Below are 6,265 nucleotides of genomic sequence, written 5' to 3' on the forward strand. Positions count from 1 at the left end.
ATGTTTTCATGATGAATGAAAATGAAAAGTGATTTATTTCAATTACGTATCTTGAATTGAAAAGGGAAGAGAAAAATTTATTAATGGTATTTTGGCAAGGTATATCTTTTTACTTGTGGGTTAAAACTTGGTAAAATGAAAGAGTAGAAAAAAGGGGATGTTACTTTGAACACCACTATCTTTATCTCTTATAGTCTGATATTCAAAATGGTTCTTTTGCACATACTCTGTTGAAATGTTATTGCTTGTGATCTTCGATTCTTTTCTAGAGTCTAATTCACTTTTGCGGATTGGTTCAACCTTGTCATCTTCTTTTGGAATCTTAGGTGATTGTATTGTCTCATCAACACTTACATTTTCACTTTTCACTACTCTCTTTAATCTCTTATTATAACATCTATTTGCTTTACTTGTCATGGAATAACCAAGAAAAATACCAAAGTCAAACTTACCCAAATTTTCTTCATCTCTTTTAAAGTAAAACTTGCTTTCAAAGGTTCTAGAATGCCTAACAAACATTAGTCTCTTCACCTCTCTCTCTCCCTCTCTCTCTTCCTAGACCCCTATATCTATATCTCTTCGCCCCTCTATCTCCATCTCTCCATATTTCGTCTTTAATCTCTTCCCCTATCTCTATCTCTACATCTCTACATCTCTCTCTATCGCTATATATATCTCTCTACCTATCTCCATATATTAATTCTCATCTCTATCTTTATCTTTCTCCCTACTCTAAACTAACATGCATTGGTACCTTGTTTTCTCAAGAAATTATTAAGTGGAAAGTGTAGTTGCTATATAGGTTCTTTCTTCTCTTCTTTTTGTTTTTCTAATATTTTAGCAAGAAAATCAAGTACTTAGTATAATTACCAATTCAATCATTGGAGTTGCACACAACTTTTGTCTAGGTGTTTTCCTTTAAAGTATTTAGTAAGAAATTTGAATAATTACCATAATTGTCAATTCACTCATTGAAGTTGACAGTGTATGTATAGGTGATTTTTCTCCTCCCAAAGTTTTAGCAAGAAACTGGAGTAACTAGCATAGTTACCAGAAAACACATTTAGAAGATTAATTTATTTATTTATTTTTATATTCAATATTTGAAATTAAAATAAACTTTATTTTATTTAATTGTTTTAAGTAAATGATTAAAATCTTATGACCAGCATTAACATTATTATAAAATTATTCAAATTTTAATTTTCTTTCAATTAAAAAACTATCACTAATATATAATTTTTAATTAAAAAACTATCACTAATATATAATTTTTATTTATATTATATACCTCCTATACTTAAAAAACCCTGGTCTTTCTATAACTATTCTCAACCCTCGGTATGGAAAGTTGCTCTCCTAATAATGAGCATGCCAATATTTGTTATGTTCTCTCTGACCTTTTCTTCTTTTTAAGCTCTTAGCTTTTTGCTCATCGTATTTTGATTTTTACATGTTAAATCGTTTTGATGTTACGACTTTTATAAGGAAGGGCACACAGTGGAGGCCGTTCGTATGGTGGCATGGTACTTTGTGATCCTGCTACAAAGCCAAGATCATTTCAAGAATAGAGACTACCATAGAAATTATATGACAACCTTTAAATGATCATGAAAAACATGTTTGAAAAATATTTATTCTCACCAGAACTTCTTAATATCATTATAGCAGAGGATCCGTCCCTGCCTATTTTGGGGCAATGAGGTACCGAACTATTTCTAGATTGTTGGGGTTTTCTTGACAAACGTTTACTTGTGGATATAAAAAGTACATGATGGATCTTTAATCATAAATACATGTTAATCTGGAAAAATTTACAAAATATTTGAGGGGGAATTTCAAGAACACACAGAATTGGCTATTTTATTTTTTGCGAGTTTTTTCCTTCTATTGAGTTTTTTCTGTATCAAAATATTCAATTTGAATGCATATATTCCTTCCCATTAATTTTACCGCATGAATCGCTTGAGAAATTAATGATTATATATTTTGAATTTGATATGAAATTCGCTATTAACTTGTGAATATATTTGTAAGACTCTTCTTTTTACTCTCTATTTTGGAAAGTAGTTGTAGCAAACGGTTAGCTTACAATCAGTATAGAATATTTCCTAAATTTTAGAAAGAGAACAAATGATGAAGATGCATTAAGAAAAAATCATTGATGATTTTTGGTTTTTAATGGTAGGGTTAAAAATTCAAATAATTTTTTAAATTAGGGTTTTCCTAATATGCATATGTACAAAATATTTGGTAAACTTTACGAAGATAACAAATGTTGGAGATGCGTTAAGAAAAATTTACAGATGATTTTTATTTTTGAATGGTAGGGCTAAAAAAACAAATTTTATTTTAAATTAGGGGTTTTCTTACAGATGATTTTTATTTTTGAATGGTACGACTAAAAAATCAAAATTATTTTTTAAATTAGGGTTTTTCTAACATGCAGATGTACAGAATATTTACATAATATTTGGTAAATGTTAGGAAGATAACAAATGTTGGAGACGCATCAAGAAAAATTTGTGGATGATATTTATTTTTGAATGGTAGGGTTAAAAAAATTAGGGTTTTTCTAACATGCAGATGCCTTAAAAATGAAAACTTGATCTGCATTTGTGCCAAGAGATGAATGGGCTAAGGCTTGTGGATGTCTCTCATCCTTGCTCCATAGCCAGCAGGAGGGAAAATGTAGAGTCTGTGTTCGTATATTTTATCTCATAGCGTATAAGTTATTAATGCTATACTTAGGATGCTTTAGAAATAGATTGAGCGGTATGTACTATAAAGAGTTGCAGATTTTAATTTTGCCAGATGTCCTCTTTGCTATATTTCTTGCAGATTGATAGAGAGACCATTTACTGAGAATGCAATTTTATGTTGTTAAATATTATACTTCTTACTAATTGTCTGACAACAGGATGAATAAAACTTGCAAAAAAAAAAAAAAATAGCCAATTCGGTTTGCTCTTGAAAATTAACTGTTCCATTTACCTGTGAGGTTCTGTATTTAAACCTCAAGCTTCATGACACTTACTAAATGCAAGAATAAAGATCCATTACGTATTTCTGATGTTTGTCAAGATCAATTAAGAAGTTAGAAATGATTTGGAACCGTTATTCTCCCAAAATAATTGGTGAGGGATAATAGATAGGTGGAAAGATCTCTGTTGTAATGGTTTCCATCAATTTGACAACAAATGATCCTCTGGATAAAGCTTTGATAATGCTTTGATAACTTTACCTTCCTTCTATCAATAGTTGTCATATACTTCCATTATATCCCAGCTGCCAATTTTCTTGTTTCTCTCATATTAGAGATTATGCTGATTTCTTGTTTCTCTCATATTTAGAGATTTTGGTCAGCATAGAGATCTTCCACAGCATGTTTTCCATGGTCATTTAAAAGATTATCATATTAAAGTCTGTAGTAGTCTATATTCTATGAAATAATCTTAGCTTTATACCAGAATCACAAAGTACCACCATCTAAGTGACAACTGTATACCCTTTCTTGAATTTCATGTTGCACTCTTGCCTGCAAATTAAGAGACCTAAAAGCATAACGCAATTATTTGTTATCCTTAAAATTAAGAGGATAATATTTGAATGCTTTTATTTTTTTCTTGTGATTGTACTGCTTGAAGTGTTTAAAAAATTAATGATTAGATATTTTGAGTTTTTGACATGAAATTTGCCACTAACTGATCAAATGGCTTAGATGAAGGGAGAAGCGAGGAATTCTTTACGGGAAATTTTTTTGTAAGACTCCTTTTAATTCCTGACAATATAACTATTGCTCCAAGGCAGTTTGTGTTTTGTAATTCTGAATTTTATTGTGTTAAATTCTGCTGCAACGTCTGATACATGGAAACTGATCAAATTTTAACAGTTAAGACAATTAAAATCCGATTTTGATAAATTCTAGTTGGTAGAGAAATTGGTTCTCGCAGATTTTAAAGCAAGAGAAGACACAAGTATTTAGGTTTTTACATTTTAAACAGAGCAAATTTGCAGAATATGTATGTATTGACAGGTAGGCGAGAAGCTGGTGAGCTAGTGGCCATTGAACAGAAAAAGGCTTAATCTCTAAGGTCTGCATGTGCACAAGCATTTTTAAGACACAGCTGGAGTGTGTCATTTCTCAGTGCTATGCTTAAACAGAGCTTTTAAACAAGGTATGAACATCCATCAAATTGTTGCTCGACTAAATACAGTCCATTATTTTTGACAATTATAAAACTAAACTTGGTCAATTTGCTCACTTATCATCTTTATGCTGCAGCCAGCCGAGCTGATAAAAATTGATGAGCACTTGTTACAGCAAAAAACAGTCAAAAATATGGTTAATATGAAGTTTATTCTGCCTATGATTTTGTCTACTTGCCCATTGATATCAAGTGAATGATGATACTTCTACCTCATGTTCCATTGAAACAAACAAATCTCACACTTATGTATAATCTATGTGAATATTTTTTGTGGTCTGTTAATAGAAACCGGTATAATCTGGGTTACTGGTTTGTAAACTTTACCAATCTTCAAGGGGCATTGAAGTTCTACAAGGCTTGGTTTGTAAACTTTACCAATCTTCAAGGGGCATTGAAGTTCTACAAGGCCTGCCATTTAAAAATGTGGTAATGCTTCAATTCAAACAAGATTATGTAAATTGTTGCTTGCATGCTTTATATAGTGAATACAATTGTATTGCAGGGTATTGGCTATGCCAAGCTTGCTAGTCTACATCTGAGAGCTATGAACTAATCCTTGATATCTTTCATTATGGAATTATTTATCCATTTTCTGGATCAAATGTCAAAGTCTAATCAGTTGCCTTAACATAAAATAGTATTAGCAGTTAGCCATTTAGTGTTCTTTATTTTACAGTTGGATTGGTACTTTTTGTATGGATTCTTTCACTTTGTTTGATGACATTATTCCTCTTAAAAAATTGAGTTTGGACTGAAGCTGTCATTCAAAAATACCATGATAGTTGTTTTATGTACTGCTTCAACAAAATTGCCCTGAATCTGATCTGTAGTAATAATCACTTGGGTTTTTATTTTCATTATACTGGAAGAGTTATTTTAATCGATTAAGTAATTTAATTTAATTTAGAAATGTTAGCTTCATGGTCTTATTAATTATAGCTTTGATAAAAATTCTTTAAATTTCAAGTATAATTTGTCTCTCCAAAAATGCTTAAATTTCATTTATAATTTATTTTTCAGCGGCTATTTGTATAGTTTGTTGCTGATTTAGGCTGGTGGTTTTAGTTAGCTGGGTTATTTAAATAATTGGAACAGCTGTTTTTAATTTTCATATTGTTAATCAATGATGGAAACATTGTAGTTTTCCATTCATTGTAGTTTTCCATTTTTTTTTTCTTTTCCTGCAGTTTCAGACTATTTCTTCTTTGTAATCATCTTTGTTCAATAAAAAAAAAAACACACAACTATATGCCACAATCTTGTGTATTCCACCAAACATGATAAGCTTCTAAGCCTTAGTGTCATCTTTAAACAAGACAACATCAAGGGTTCATTCATAGTAGCCCTAATAATAATAAGTCAATGATGAGACCCTATTGCATGTATCTTCCTATTACTTGGTTCCAAATTATTTACCCTTTGAGTATCTCATCTTTGAACAAAAAATGTTGGTGCATCTCATATGACACCATAGGTCCCACATCTTTTTTCCTAGTTCATTGTCAAATAAGCATCTCATACTATTTCTAGTCACCACTGACAAAAGTGTAAGTCTAACAAATAATGACATATAATTAATGAAATTTTGACAATTTGTTGAACTTTCCAAGTCAATATATCTTGATGTCTACCACCTCCAAACCCCTAGCAAATGTTGGTCCATCTTAGTATGGGGTAGCTCCTAGGATCTATCAATTGCATGGTACTATTGAAAGTTGACTAAACCCTATCATACCAGAATTAGTTCTCAGCATCTATACATTCATGCTACGAGCAACAACCAATTGAACACTAAGATCCCTATCATACCAGAATTAGTTCTCAGCATCTATACATTCATGCTACGAGCAACAACCAATTGAACACTAAGATATAATGATTAGCTCTTAGAATCTACAACCGTAGCAACAACCAATTGAACCCTAAGATATAATGATTAGCTCTTAGAATCTACAACCAATTGAACCCTAAGATATAATGATTAGCTCTTGGAATCTACCACCCACAGGGTTTTAGTGATTATAGTGTCCTAAAATTGCATCCCTTACAATTTT

General features: G+C 31.0%; 1 long non-coding RNA gene across 1 annotated transcript; it reads left to right on the plus strand.

The window, feature by feature from the left end:
- Positions 1-1,350: 1,350 nt before the first annotated feature.
- Positions 1,351-4,565, plus strand: LOC131038485 (uncharacterized). Its single transcript, XR_009104496.2, has 2 exons — positions 1,351-4,178; positions 4,286-4,565. It is a non-coding gene; the product is annotated as an uncharacterized LOC131038485 (long non-coding RNA).
- The last annotated feature ends 1,700 nt before the right edge of the window (positions 4,566-6,265 follow it).

This window comes from Cryptomeria japonica, chromosome 10, assembly GCF_030272615.1.
Source record: "Cryptomeria japonica chromosome 10, Sugi_1.0, whole genome shotgun sequence".
Classification (NCBI taxonomy): domain Eukaryota; kingdom Viridiplantae; phylum Streptophyta; class Pinopsida; order Cupressales; family Cupressaceae; genus Cryptomeria; species Cryptomeria japonica.